This window comes from Leptonychotes weddellii, chromosome X, assembly GCF_054177405.1.
Source record: "Leptonychotes weddellii isolate Sample4059 chromosome X, ASM5417740v2, whole genome shotgun sequence".
Taxonomy (NCBI): Eukaryota; Metazoa; Chordata; class Mammalia; order Carnivora; family Phocidae; genus Leptonychotes; species Leptonychotes weddellii.
This window is the reverse complement of record NC_138385.1, coordinates 56,007,190-56,022,132: the sequence shown is the minus strand read 5'-3', so window position 1 is coordinate 56,022,132 and position 14,943 is coordinate 56,007,190. Positions and strand designations below refer to the sequence as shown.

General features: G+C 42.2%; 1 protein-coding gene and 1 long non-coding RNA gene across 5 annotated transcripts in view; one reads left to right on the top strand and one right to left on the bottom strand.

Moving 5' to 3' along the window:
- Nucleotides 1–13,086, bottom strand: part of LOC102750724 (uncharacterized) — a 25,502-nt gene extending 12,416 nt beyond the window's left edge. The window contains exons 1-4 of one of the 3 annotated variants that reach the window (XR_014141281.1): nt 12,859–13,086; nt 3,101–3,244; nt 2,483–2,669; nt 1,712–1,815 (exon numbers count right to left, since the gene is read on the bottom strand). This is a non-coding gene — a long non-coding RNA (uncharacterized LOC102750724). The remainder of the gene's footprint in view (nt 1–1,711; nt 1,816–2,482; nt 2,670–3,100; nt 3,245–12,858) is intronic. The other 2 variants (XR_014141279.1, XR_014141280.1) reach the window with 2 other exon arrangements.
- LOC115941091 (uncharacterized) overlaps nt 1–14,943 on the top strand; it is a 448,023-nt gene that overhangs the window by 176,131 nt on the left and 256,949 nt on the right. The gene's annotated exons all lie outside the window — the stretch shown is intronic.

Genomic DNA, 14,943 nt, shown 5'->3' with positions numbered 1-14,943 from the left:
ACGTGTGCCCCCGTGTCCCGGAAGAAGACAGTGACAAGGGCCCCATGAGGCGGCAGGAAGTCCCAACAATGAAGAACACACTCCTCACATCTAGTGCTTCAAGGACAGGAAGGTAGTTCAGATCTTTGGAGTGTGACACATACAGCTCCGCCACTGGCTCCCTGTGGCATGCTGGCGACACCACCTCTCTGGGGCTCAGCTGTACTGTCTGTAAAGTAGGAACAAATCACCCTTCCCAGGGTGACCGTTAAGTTAAAATGAGATGACAAATACATGCAAAGCCCTTGCCTAGAACATAAAAGGCACCTATAATTAACTGCTAATCACTGTTACTGTTCTATGACCTCCGGCAGAAAATTTTCACAAGTCGTGCGTGGGTGCTACTACAGGGGTGATGGCTAGCCTAAAGAGAACGACAAGAGAGAGAAAGAAAAAAAAAAAAAGAAAACCACAACAGACTTGTTGTCACAAAAATAAAGAGCAGATAATGGGAAGAGGGAAACCCTAGGGAAAGAACTGAGGTTCAGATAGCAAAAGCCAGATTTATATGATCCCTTTTGGCCCATATAGAGAAAGAGACAAGAAGACTTGGTTTTTGACAGCATGCTAACATTCATATCCTTATACAAGACCAATGTCATTTTAAAATAAGCTGTGAAGGGGGACGCCTGGGTGGCTTGGTCGGTTAAGCGTCTGCCTTTGGCTCAGGTCCTGATCCTAGGGGCCTGGGATCGAGTCCTGCATCGGGGTCCCGGCTCAGTGGGGAGCCTGCCTCTTCCTCTCCCTCTGCCTGCCACTCCCCTTGCTTGTGCTCTCTCTCTCTCTCGTGAAGGACATGGAATATGGGAACTCCCTTTGTATGAATGGCTATCCCAGGCTTCTCCTTAGGGAAAAGACAATTTTCCTATCATTCAGGTTCCCAGCACAGGCTAATTATCCAATTCTGTCAGTAGGAATTATCCAAGTATTCCAGAGATCATATGGGGAACCTTATGCTATGAAGGCACCATCTCAAGACCATCCTCACGGGAAAAGGTGACCTTTATTACTTTTATGAAAAATGGCAGACACCAAGGAATGATCTGGCATTCTTTAAAAAAGCTTAGAGTAGGGGTGGGCCTCTACAGAGATAGCCCAGGGTTGGTCATACTATATATGCTGCCCACTTTAACTCTGGATCATTTAAGTGCTCCCTGGAGCCTATCAGGGGCTGGACCCCTTAGGAGCCAAAAATGAATACTAGTCCAGCTGGTTTAAATGCAATCCAGAAGACCCTGCTGCCTCTGAAATTAGTAACCCAAAGTGCTATATACTTGGCTGCTGCTGAAATGATGAGCCTCTGCTATGAGCTGACTTTTGACAAGATGTATGTACCTCCACTGTCTGATAAAAACTCCCAACAAATCTGGTTAGAAAGAATAGACTCTCCCCATAAGGGGAGAATAATTAGTGTCATGTTGATATTATCTGTGACATGTAACTTATGCGACCCAGTTTAGTTGGGAACCGTTTCAGTCCTGATCCTTTGCAGGGGTGATCACAGACTGGGTAAGCATGTAATTTACCCCAACTGTTTTGAGGAGGATGTACGACGGAATAAACTGCAGGCTTTAAAGGTACTGGCCCCTGGAAAGGACATTTCTACGAGCCTCCCTGACAGGAGTCAGGGCAGTCATCCTTTCCTCCCCTATTTACCTAATCACTGTGTTACCTTAATCACCGAGAGGACCCCCTCTTCTGCTACATGTTCACTCGTGTGGAAGAACTGGCAGACTCTCTCAAACACTTTCCGAAAGACATCCTTCCCAATTCAGCCTAGTGAGGGGTTACAAAAAGGAAGAAGATTGCTTTCATCATCTATGACCGCCCCATACTCACCTTGCTCAGCCTCCAATGTACTGAAAGACAGTGGCTGGCAAGTATTAAAAGGGAAAATGGGTCGGGGGAGTCTAGGTGGCTCAGGCAATTAAGCATCCGACTCTTGATTTTGGCTCAGGTCATGATCCCAGGGTCGTGGGATCGAGCCCCACGTCGAGCGCCACGCTCAGTGCAGAGTCTGCTTGAGATTCTCTCTCCTTCTCCCTCTGCCCCTTCCCCAACTTGTGCGTGCTCATTTGCTCTCCCTCTCTCTCCCCCAAATAAATAAATAAAATCTTAAAACAAAAAAGGGAGAATGGGAAGTGGGGAAAAAACACAAGGTGTTGCTTAGTCTAACCTACCCATTTTTAACACAATTTTCATACCGTAATGGAAAAACTTCAACATTTATGATACTTTCTGCTTTTACTCGTTCTTTATTCCTTTGTCTATTCTCACAAGAATCAAAGTTCCACGATGGCAGAACTCTGTTAATATCTAGAATAGTCTCTGGCAACTAGTGAGCACTTAATAACTGTCTAAGGAAGGGAAAAAGCGCTGCATCACAACCATCTCTTCTCTACCCCCAACTGGGGGACCCCCACCCAAACCACCGGCGACTTACCAAGGCTTCCCAACTGCCTCACAAGGACAACCATGGCAATGGTGATTCGTTCTGGCTTGCTGATGAACCCACTGGGCAGGAAGCCTCAATATAAGTGACAGGTAGGTCTTAGCGTTGCTCTTGACCAATGACAAGGTTTCTGGCTGCCCAGGGATCTGCATTTTTAACAGGCATCCCAGGTGATTTTCTGCATAAAAATTTTTTACACCATGAACATTTACTTCATTGGGCAAGAACCACCTCAGAGGCTATTATAAAAATCTTTCGGTGTGGAATAAAAAACATTTCTGTCTCACACGGCCTCCTTGGACTCAAATGGGACCTAGAGGAAGCACTGGGTAGAAGACACAGTACTGGCTTACATTCAAATCCACTTCCTACATCAACTAGCTATAATCTTGGGCAAGATAAGCAATTCGCCCATCTGCAAAAATGGGAGAATGAAAAAAATGAAAGGTTAGGCTCATTATTTTCTAGTGTAGTCTGAACATTTTAAGACCTTTTTTATTCATACCATGATGGGGAAACTATCAAGTAATCACCTAATACCTACTAAGACCACCTTCCCTGCCCCTTCCCACCAACTGGGCTAGCCTGCCAAAGCCACTAGCCACTTACCAAGACTTCACAATGATTTGATAACAGGATGTGCAGGATGTTGATCTAAGCCTCTCCCAATTCTCAGGTAACCTCACTGGGCCAGGCGGGGCTCAATATACCTCTTCACCAGTGGCATGGCTTCTGATCACACTTGGGTGTCACCTGTAGGATAGAGAGAAGGAAGAAGAAAGAAATGTTAAGACAGAATAGCCAAGGTTTGAGATACAGCTTCGAATTTACTTTTACCACCTTGGTCAAGTCATCCAGCCCACACCATGGACCTCAGATTTTGCTCTCTTCTTTATCTGGCAGACGGTTGCAATGCCTACAATTATTAGTTAGTAAGAATCCGTGTATCCATTTTAAATGTGGTAACTCGGGTACAGAGACACCAAGTAACTGGCTATAGCAAAGTGTTAGAACTCAGATATTAACTCATGCTGATCTGCCTAGCTGCCTGCAAGTCTTTCCCTCTTTAGACTTCAATATCCCTACCTCGGAGTGGGGGTAAACTTGATTTCTTAGGGGCCCTTTTCTGTCTGGCAGTTATGACCCTCCATTCTGTAATCCTGGCTAAAAAGAGCTCCCTAAAAGTGGATGAAACCTCCATCTAGTCACTGGATGGCATTTGGTTCACACTAATGAGGAAAGGTATGGGCTCTGGGCCAAGGCCTGTCATTCACAATCTCAACTCCCACCAGGACTCACTTTACCTGTGTGCGAAAGGAATTAAATGTACCTATTGCCTTATCCGCTGCCCAGGTTATCAAAATGATCAAAGGGAGCTAGGTGAGGCAATGGTTACTCCCCTATCTCCCAAGACTCAACCACTAGGAAGGATTGGGACTCTGAGACCTAAGACCCACACAGGATAAGCCAAAGATCCCCAGGGGTCCTTTCTTTCTAAGAAAGCAGCCTAACGCCACTAAGTTCCCCAGTCCCTAGCTGCTTAGCATGAAAAGCAACCCAGAAATCTGGCAATTCAGCAATGGCCCAAAGCCCAAGCTATTAAAATCATTAGATGCTGGCAGTACCAGCAAATGCAACTAGGTTTCCTGTTACCCAGTGAGAGGCAGACAACCCTTGAACCCCAGGAAAATTCAAGGAGCAGTTTCTCAGGGCTCATTTTTAACTACTGCATTCCCCATCAGCAAAAATGTCTTAGAATCTACTACTAATCCTGAGAGCCTGGCAGAAAGCTCTCCCGCTGCAAGTGGGGAAGATTTCACGCTGCCAAGCACTGGGGAAGGGGAGCAGGAGACTTGATGAGTCTGAGCCATCTCTTTACTGGATAAAGTAAAGCAGCTGTTACTAGAGCACGATCCGCACACGTACAAGCAGCAGCTGCCGCCGGCAATTCCTGAGCTTATTACAGCCCAGAGGGACAAGAAGGGGAGAGAAATTTGTACCGGGCGTAATTGGGAAATAAATGGCAAATGTCAGTGTAGGCACCTTACCATGAAATGCCTGCACTAAGGAGCCAAGAATAGAGTAGTTGGTAGTTAGTACCTCTCTCTGAAGACAGAGATCTTATTTCCATTCCCTTCTCCCACTCCACCTAGCTCTCTTCTAAACTAAACTAAACTAAACTACTCCAGTTTCCAGCCCCCTTGCTGCCCAATTTATTCCACTTCTGTTTAGGTCAACAAATTTCAAAATGGAAATACTTTCCATGTTTGTCTAACTGTGAAAGTCATAAATGCACACCGTGAAAAAAGTTCCAGAAATATATTAAGGATGGAAAGTAAAAAAATCCCAGAATCCCAGAAAGTTTAACACTCGGGGTATGTTCTCCCAATTACTTTCACGTACACAAACAAACATGAATTTTTATTTCACAAAAACTGGATGAAAACCATACTATTGCCCTCTAGCTTTTTTTTAATTAATATACTTGATACATCTTTCCAAGTAAAATACTCGTCTACGAGACTATTTTTACTTTTAATGCCATGTTGTAATATTACATGAATACATCAAAATATATCTACCCAAATGATTATTCATGAAGAGGTAAGTTTTTTTTCCATTTTTTATTGCTATGAACATTGTAAACATTCCCATAACTACATCTCTTAGAATATTTCTTTCGGATTTCTTTAGAATATTTTGGGGTATATCCCTAAAAATGAAACTGTGTGGTCAAAAAGACATACAATTTTTATTCTGCCACATTATATATTACCAAACTGCCCCTACAAAGGATTATACTGAAACTGGATAACCCCACCAACATCAGTATAACATTTTTTTTTAAATTTGCCCATGTGATAGGTATTAAATGCAACAATACATTTTCAATGATTCAAACATTTATTACTATGAGAATTACAAAGATGAGTACGATACAGTCTCTGCCCTTGAGCTTAAATGAAGGGAGACAGACACAAACAGGTAACGTTTACCATTATCATGTTCATGATGAAGAGAAATTAAGATTTCAGTTCGTGGTTGCTTCCCAAATTGACTCTGCGGCTACTGCTAATAGAAAAGGTCCTAAAGAATATGATTCGACAGTATTCCAAATTAAAAATCCATCTGCTAAAATTCCAAGGAGTTGTGCTAATCCTTAATCACCTAGGGGGCATTCTGATGTGACTTTGTTGTTTTTCCTTCAAGTCTAAGAACCAAGCAGAAGCTGCTCAGAAAACGACCTGTTCCCCTCCCCCCAGGCAGTGAAGTGAATGAAGTGTAGGGCAATATTTGATTGGAAAGATTCACTGACACTGGACCTGGACTTCCATCTTTTCTTGTCCTACCATTTCCAGTAAACAGTGAGCTGTAAACATTTTCTTTCAGGCATCAAATGGTTTCTCTCCCTGGAATCTCACTACCAGGCAGATCTGCTTATACATAGTTAGGCTGCAGTAGTATCCATTCCCACTTGGGAAATACAGATAAGAATAAAAAGAAACTCCTTTTCAGTACCATGTGGGTCAGATACAGATGAGCTCAAAATGGACACCACCACAAGCATTTAAAAAACCTATCCGACAAAGATGGATAATACACAATAAAGCAAATATAGCAAAATGTTAATTGCAACATCCAGATGGTAGGTAGATGGATTTTCAATGTACAGTTCTTCAACTTTTCTATACGTACATTTAAAATTTTTCACAATAAAATGCTGGGGAAAATCCAACAAGCAGCTTGAAAAACAATGCTGTAAGGGCCTTTCCCACCATTTTACTCCTAGAATGAGACTATCCTATATTCTTTCCTTTTTGTTTGTTTGTTTTTTAGATCTAGCTTTCTTGAATTGGACTTGGGAGCTCTCAACTTTTTAATGACATGAAATGAATCACAATACACCCACAGGCAGGTTTCCAAGACAATGTGTGGAAGGTTAGAGAGGGTAAAGGGGAAGGCCCTAAGCTCTTGGAAGTCCAGGCTCCCTAACTGTATGAAGTCTAAGTAAGTGAGTATTTCAGAAATCCCATTTCTTTGTGTATTAGCATTCAGACCCCGTAAACATTTGCCTTGGCCTACCTACCTTTCTGCCTTAGCTCACATTAACTTGTTACTTTCCATATTCTCATTGCAAAGACCTGTGCAGGAAGGGGGGGGGGGCAAGGGATAAGGCACCAAGGTATGATATGGCCACGGTCTTCAGGTTAGGATTTAACAAAAGGAATTTCTAGAGATGAAGCTCCAAACTTGATGCTGAAGTACATGGTATAACTGACTAACTGTCAGACCCTGGTGGAGGCCTTATAATCAATCTAGTTTGAGGTGTGTTCTAGCTGGCCCACCTGTAAAATAGGAAAAAGACCTGTTATAAGCAATAATGAATGAGGTAAATAAATGAGTTTCTGAGACGTTAAAAATATCTTTGGTGAATGGAGAGGCATATGAAACCATCACAGTCGAGTAATGATCCAAAGCTGGGCAGGCAATCTTTTTCGGTAAAGGACAGGCTTTATGGGCCACCAGGTCTCTGATGTAGTCATTCAACATCGCTGTTGCAGGCCGGAAAGGCCTCAGACAAAATATCAACAAATAACATGTGTTCCAGAAGAACTTTATTTGCAAAACCAGGCAGTCCATGGGCTGCATTTGCCTACCCCTGATCTAGAACGTGCAGCCCTACCTAGGAACACCATTTGAAGGATGACCTGAGGAGAAGTGGAAAGGGGGTGAGTCTACAGATAGCGAACACTGGGCAATGAGGATGAGGCTCCTTATCTGGCAGCTACCACCCAGGTCCCACCAAGGAAGAGTGTGTCAGCAGCTGCAACACTAGCAACATCTGTAAATACCAAGGACTGAAATCCAAACACAAAAACAACATTATCTCAGAAAAACTCTTTAGATGCATAACCACAAAGAAATAGCACGTTTCTGACCACATGCATTTTGAATAAACAGTTGACAGTCCAGAGCCTGTGGAGATCACCTTAGCAGGCACACGATAAATGTTTGTTGATGACTCATTCATTTATTCATCCAATAAACATTTACTGAGGCCTACTAATGTGCCAGGCTGGGCTCTGGAGAAGACAATGTCCCTGCCCTCAAGGAGCTTACAGTCTAACTGAGAACACAGGAAGGGAGACAGGCATATACACAGACAATTACAATACAACCTGGTAAGTGCTACAACACTTATCAGGTTGTATTATAATGGCCGATGTAAAATTTCTTTCCAGGGGGCGCTGCTCCAGGCTGCTGCTGGCTGTAACATCAAGAGAGAGAAGGAACAAATTGTAGAAATCAAAGGTTAAAGGCTTTTAGGCTATTTCAAATACCCACGCTCTCCCTAACTCCTGATCAGAGATGGGTTTGGGAACTCCCACGCTTAGGATGGGCAGAGCCATCCTGTTAAGGATCTTCTCAACCACCTCCTCTACAATACAAGCTCTGTTGTTTTGTTTTGCTTATTATACATCTGTCAACCTCCCCCCCACACACAATAAGCCTCGTTTAACATCTGCAACTAACAAAATGCTGAAAAATGGGGGCTAACGACTACCTGGATTAACCCAGTGTAACTGGACAGCAAAAAGCGGTAAGTAACAAATCACTTGGCACCTCTAAATCCTATAATCCCTACCCTTCACTGAAAAAGTAAAAATTAGAATGTTATTAAATATATGAGATAGTACAGAGCCCATGTATTGGGAATGATAATTTAGAGAGGTTTACTTAATAAATAAAATTAAACAGATTCTCTGAACCACAAATAAAAGACCCAGTTTCAGGAAACCTTCTAAGACACCTCACCCCAAAACCTTTAAGAATATCTATTCTAAATTACCCATTCATAAATAACAAAATAAATAAGAAAAATGAAACAAGGAGGTAATACACTCTTCCCAACCACTTTTCAACATTGAGTGATAGTAAGAGACTCCTTGAAGAGAGATTACTAGTGTTAACTAGTCATTTGGTTCAGATGGTTTTATACAAAGACAGGATGGACTTTTTCCTGTGTCCCATACCGTTCCTAATAAGGCCTAGGGTTTTAATGGCTCTTCCGTCTCTGCACCAGCAAACTGAGCTGATGACATCAATAGATTGCTGCCATTTACACTGAGATCCCCGTCTTGGGACCCAATGTCTCCGAGGCCACTTTTATATGCTTAACATGCTATTTCCCCCTAAAGTCATCATATTGCTCTTGCCTACACTGTTCCATTCTGCCACTGTCAGCCCACACTCACAATGCCTTCTCAGGCGTTGCAGTTTGTTCCTCCTAGCATTTTACACCTCCAAAGAGCTTAGTGTTATCTATAAATGTGGACATTACACTATGTACATATCCTCCTCCAGATCACTCCTAAGTATTCAAAATAAGATCAGTCCCAGAATGGATGGGGGAGAGGGCTCTATTGTTTTGTGTCTTGTCTAAGCTGGTTTCTTATTAGGGACAAAATGTTGCCATGTCTTCTTTCCACACCCATAGCCAGGACGTACCAATGCTATGCAGCACTCAAGAGTGCTCTCTTTTTAAATAAAAAGACATGGCTATCTATTTAAAGGACAGACAAATGTTATCTCAAAATGGCTATCAAGAATCTGACATGTATCCCACGAAGCAGTTGTCCTTGGAATCACAAACATTTCTTAAGACTCAATGGCAACATATACCGGGAGTGTATGTGCAACAAATCGCATTTGTCATTTGCAATAAATAACAAGGGATAATAGATCCTTTTACAGCACACATAATAGAGAGCTCTTACAAATACATAACATTCAGACCCAAATCGAATAGTTCACAAAGAGAAGAGCTAATAATTAACATTTGAGAATCCAGCCTCACCAGGAATCAGAGAAATGGATGGTAAAACAAAGATACCATTCTCTTACATATAAGGTAGCAAAAAAGATTTTTCTAAATACCTAAATAACTGGGTACAGAAAAAATGACATAATTTTTTCGAACGTTACTATAGCAAGTCTTTACAACGTTCAAACTTTTTGATGAACGATTCTAATTCTGGAATTCTATTCTATAAAGAAATAACTCAAAATAGATAAACAATAAAAACTAAATGAAAATGAAAAGACATTCATTACATCATTTAAAATACTGAAAATTTAAAAATATTTCCAGACATCAAGGTATCATGAAACCATTATATGACAATTGCAAGAATGTTTAACGTGGAAAAATGCATGTTATAATGTTAAACTCAAAACCCAACATAAAATAGTACAAATATATGATCAACTGTAAAAAAATGCAGGGAATGAAAAGACGTGAACACATTTATAAACACTGGGTTATCTCTGGGTGGTGAAATTACAGATCCTTTTTCCGCAAACTTGATGGTTACCCTCAAACAAAGCTACAATGAATATTTACCAAATTTCTAGATTGAGAGAACTATTCAAACTTAAACAATGGAAGAAAAATCACAAAACAGAAGATAGAGATTTGACCACTTGCTTTCGAATCTCTAACCCCAAATTTAAAAACAAAAATTAAAAGGCAAACAATAACCTGGAATATGTAACGCTGCAGAAATTCGAGTAATAGCCTTAATTTGAAGAACACTTTCAAATAGATAACAGTAACAGTAAACTAAAACTGCAACAGATAAATCAGTATAAGACCTGAACTAACATCACATGAAAGAAAATGAAACTGCTAAGAAGTATATGGAGGAAAAAGGAGTCCAAACTCCCTAATAATCAAAGAAATGCAAAATTAAAATAATACTGGTTGTTATCCGTAACATATAGTTTTCAAAACAAACACGACTCAATGCTTGTGAGTAAAAATTGGTACGACCTTTTCAGAATGAAATCTGTCAATACATAAGGAGTGTTAAAAACATTGACAGTAATTGCACTTCAGTGAATCCATCCTAACCAACAGTAAAAGAAATGCATGTATTTTCAGTCTTTTATTATAAGAAAAAACCAAGAACCTTTCCTTTACTATTGGACATTTGTATTAACACACCGAAATATTAATAATGGGTAAGAAAAAAAAATCTCTACTGCAGCAAAAGACCGCTGTCTCAAAGCATTTGACCAGATCTCAAATCAGGCAAAACAAGAAGGGTGTGTCCAGCCTGCCGCAGTCGGCCATTTTAAACCCTCTGCAGAACAAAAAGCATAGAAGACAAGGGTAGATAAGGATGGCCACCCCGGTAGGCTCCAAATCAACAATTCTTTACTTTTTGTCTTCTACAGCTGTAACCCTGTACAATGCACGGAGTAAAAAGCAGCCAAGAGCAAACAGGTCTCCTTTCTTAAACAGCACAGGTAAATTACAAACAAAATCTGAAATCATAAAGGAAGGGTCCTTTAAATTTTGAACCCTCATTTCAGGGGAATAAAGCATAATGTTTAAGAGCACAGAATTATGGAGTCACACAACCTGGATAAAAATCCAGTTTCAGCCATTCAAATGGATGTAAAGCCTTGGACAAACCACTTAATCTTGTGTCCCCCACATTTCTCATTTGTAAAATATGAATAATGGTACTGCTATTTCTTAAGATTGTCGAGAGTACTAAATGAGTTAGGGCACATGTAAAAGCACTTAGACCAGTACCTGGCATTATAGTTTTAAGTGCTATAGACGTTTAAATATAATTATTACTATAGCGAAACGGGCTTAGAGAAGGAAAAGGACCAGTATGAGATCACAGCTAGGATTACTGGGCAAGAACGGTCTCTTCTATTTTGAATCCTGTGCCCTTTGTGCTACATATTTAAGTGATAAACTATTAGTTTTAGCGATTTACAGTAGATCCTCACTGAAGCCCTCTGAGATCCACAAGTACGGCTACCTCAAAAAACCTTCTCCCTAGGCTAAAGTTTTACAGAAAAAAATAATTTGGAGGAAAGGTCACCTTCATACCATCATTACCATTTGCCCAAAGCCTAGGTTTAAAGTGTAACAAGCACTTGGAAACACAGCCAAATCCTCACACCAATATTCTGCAGTGGGGGACATCAAGAGCTTCTGCCTAACATTAACAGTAGATTCTAACAATACCGCAATCACTGTGTTCTGCTACTCTGATGGGATGAGAGAATGTGTCCAGAGCCGAGTACAGCGGCCCAAAGTCTGACAGAGGGCCCTCCAAATGTGTATTGCCGGAATGTGGCCTAGCTCCAGTGGTCCCATTTTACCCATTTCCTACACACAGCCAGCTGCCGAAACCTTTTGGACAGTCATCATCGCCTCGGCATTTTCAAACCCATGTATCAATAGGCCAGTGAAAGGCTAAGATTCTGGGTTAATTTCTTGTGGATTTGGCCACAGCCTAGGACATCTCCCGCTCGGCAGATGCCCTCACCCAACCAGAAAGGCAGATTCTACTTCTCTGCAGGGCCCCCAGCCCAAGACGGCCAAGCAAAGACAACTTACCTCCCCCCTCGCCATTTTGCAATCTTAATTACACCTACGGCGCGCGCCTCCCCTCCCCGTCATTCTGTGTGAAATACGCTTGCGCTCCTCTCTCCTCCTAAAGCCAACCGTCACAATGTCGTCTCAAATACGCATGCGCGCCTTCACTTTCCCTCCCTACTGCCGCTGCCAACTGTGTACTAGAAACTTTGCTTTCTTAGCTACGCTTTCGACACCGCCCCCACCCCGCAACGCCCCAAGCTTGCGCGTGCTTACCGCCCACTCTCCCCAACTGGGGCCCCTTCCCCCTCGCATCAGGCCTTCTCAAATAGACGTGCGCGATCCCGCGCCTCCCCAACCTCTCAAATACACATGCGCACCAAGGCCGTCCTCTCCAATTCCCTGCCCTCCCTCCTCCGCTTCTTATACACATGCCTGACGCCATCTGGACGTGTTTCTCGCCATAGCTGTGCCCCACTACTCAAGGAGAGACACCACGAGCATCTCCTAATGGGAGTTACGTGTGATACACTAGGGAAGTGGAAACACTGCAGGTGACCGCAGAGAGCAAATGTAGATGGAATTCGCCCCGGCCCCCAGGGAGGAGCTGGAGTACCCTCAGACTCCGTTAGTAAGACCCACCACCCGGAACAAAGGCAAAGAAAGCTCTCATAATTGGATGAGCCTAGTACTAAGGCCCATCCTTTAAATACACCTTCTGCTACGTAAGAGGAACCCCAAATCTTTAAACAGAACGTTATGAAAACAATGACGCTCATGTGCCTCAACCCTGATTAGAGTCTGTATCCTTTCACAATGGGAAGTAAACGCTCAACATCCTTTTGTAGGCTTGACACCCATGCTGTCCCCCGCTTTTTCCTCTCGTGAACCGGGAGAATACACAGATCAAGAATCTCTCCGTCCCGAGTTCCCTCCCCCGCCCTCCATGTTCTTCTCCTACCTCCTGGCTGAACCGAGTGTCGTAGCGTGAATTCTTAGCGCTGGCCGCCGCAAGACAGGGTAGAGGGAGCGGCGGCACAAAGTTCGCGGATCTAGGGTGGCTGCACAGGCCAAGGTAGAAGTGGACAGGCGAAAGAGAACCAGGGGCGCCTCCAGCCGCAGCGAGGACGCCAGTTAAAGCACGGCCTCTCCGGGACCGCCGCAGTATGCTTCTGGCGCATGCGCGGAGTACGCCCTCTTCTCTCCACCCCCACCCATTACCGCCTTTCAGAGGTTAACCCTCGGGCCTTCTTCACCTTTTCCCCAGGGCCCAGGGCCCTAGCCCATCCTGCTTCTTCCACCTCTCCTCCCCTTGGTCCCACCGGCCTCCATCACCATCCCTTCTGCAGCTCATCCTTCCTTCGTCAATCCCATTCCTATTCTTAGCTCACCGTTTCCTTGCCAAGTCTCCCCGTTGGCTACCTTTATTTGCTCTTTGTGTTCTTTTCGTCGTTGTTGTTAAGTTTTATTGAGATATAATTTTGTGCCATACAATGCACCAACTTAAGGTGTACAATGCAATGGATTTTAGTGTGTTCACAGAGTTGTACAGCCATCACCACGATTTTAGAATTTTTCATTACTCCAAAAACAAACCTCATGCCATTAGCATATCTTTGTGTTTTTTACATTTTTGTTTAAACATGTAATGTTTTAACATCGATATTTTTATTTTTATAAGCTGTAACAATGTGTCATCTTAACTATTTTTCCATGTTTCTAATTATCATCTTTATCTTTTTAAATAAATGGACAGCGTTCATTTTTTAAGTAGTGTAAAAATGAGGTCTGACCTCGATAATAATTCTTGCAGATGGAGTTACTTGCTCTTTCCACTTCTCTTCCTTTTGACAAAACTTCCCTAATCTACAGTGGTCCCATTTGAAGAGAAATTTTAAAAGGAGGCGCAAGTTGTAAATTTTGAATCCTATAAAATACTTAGAGTCCTGGGCCTACCTATTTGTCTGAACTTCCCAGTTCATAAGCAGTTCCTCAGAAGTGGTAAAAGCGAAATTTGGAGACCTCTAGTGTATCCATCCACTTGAGGCTAGCATTCTGAGGCTCTATTTCCCTCACCCTACACTCTTAGAGGACGTGATGGTTAATTTTATGTGCCAACTTGTCTGGACCATGATGCCCAGATATGTGGTCGAATGTTATTCTGGATGTTTCTGTGAGGGTGTTTTTGGGTGCGATTAACATTTAAATCTGTGGATTTTGAGTAAAGCAGGTTACCTGCCATAATGTGGGTGGCCTCATCCGTCAGTTGAAGTCCTGAATAGAAGAAAAGACTAACCTTCCCCAAGCAAGAGAGAATTCTGCTAGCAGATAGCCTTTAGACTTGAACAGCAACATCAACTCTTCCCAGATTTTGGACTTCCCAGATAGATATAAATATATAATTATAATTATGGATATATGATTATAGCCATGTTGGAGATATATATGTGTCATATTGGTATGGTCATAAATATCCATATATAGATAGATAAAGATATCATGTCGGTTCTGCTTCTCTGAAGAATCCTGACTAACAAGGAGGATTTCTTGAAACCTGTGAATACCCTGAACTGAGGTTGGGGTGCAGGGAGAAGAGGCAATCAAGAGGCAATCAAGAATACTCTATTAATCCCTTGAATATAGCTTTGCATTGTCAAATTGTACATCAACTAAATCTGACACAGAACTGGACTTAACTTCGCAAAAGCTATTGTTACAAGGATATAAAACAACTGAGGAAATAAGTATCCTTGTCTTCTCAGAGTCCAGTAATTTTTCCATGATAGTACTAGTCTACTTTGGCACAAGAACTTGTCTGTTCTTTGTGATTTTTGAGGAATGAGGTAATGGGAAAGCAGAGACTGGCAAGATGGTACAGTAACAAACTCATATTAATAAAGGCCTTAATTTCATTGCTAACAGTTAATTAGTTTGAATATGTGAACAAGATGGCTAAGAGACCAAGTAATGGGATTGATTTGTTTATTGACACCCTGATAAATTACTTGGAGAAAAACCTCTTGCAACAAAATCCAGCCAGGGGACA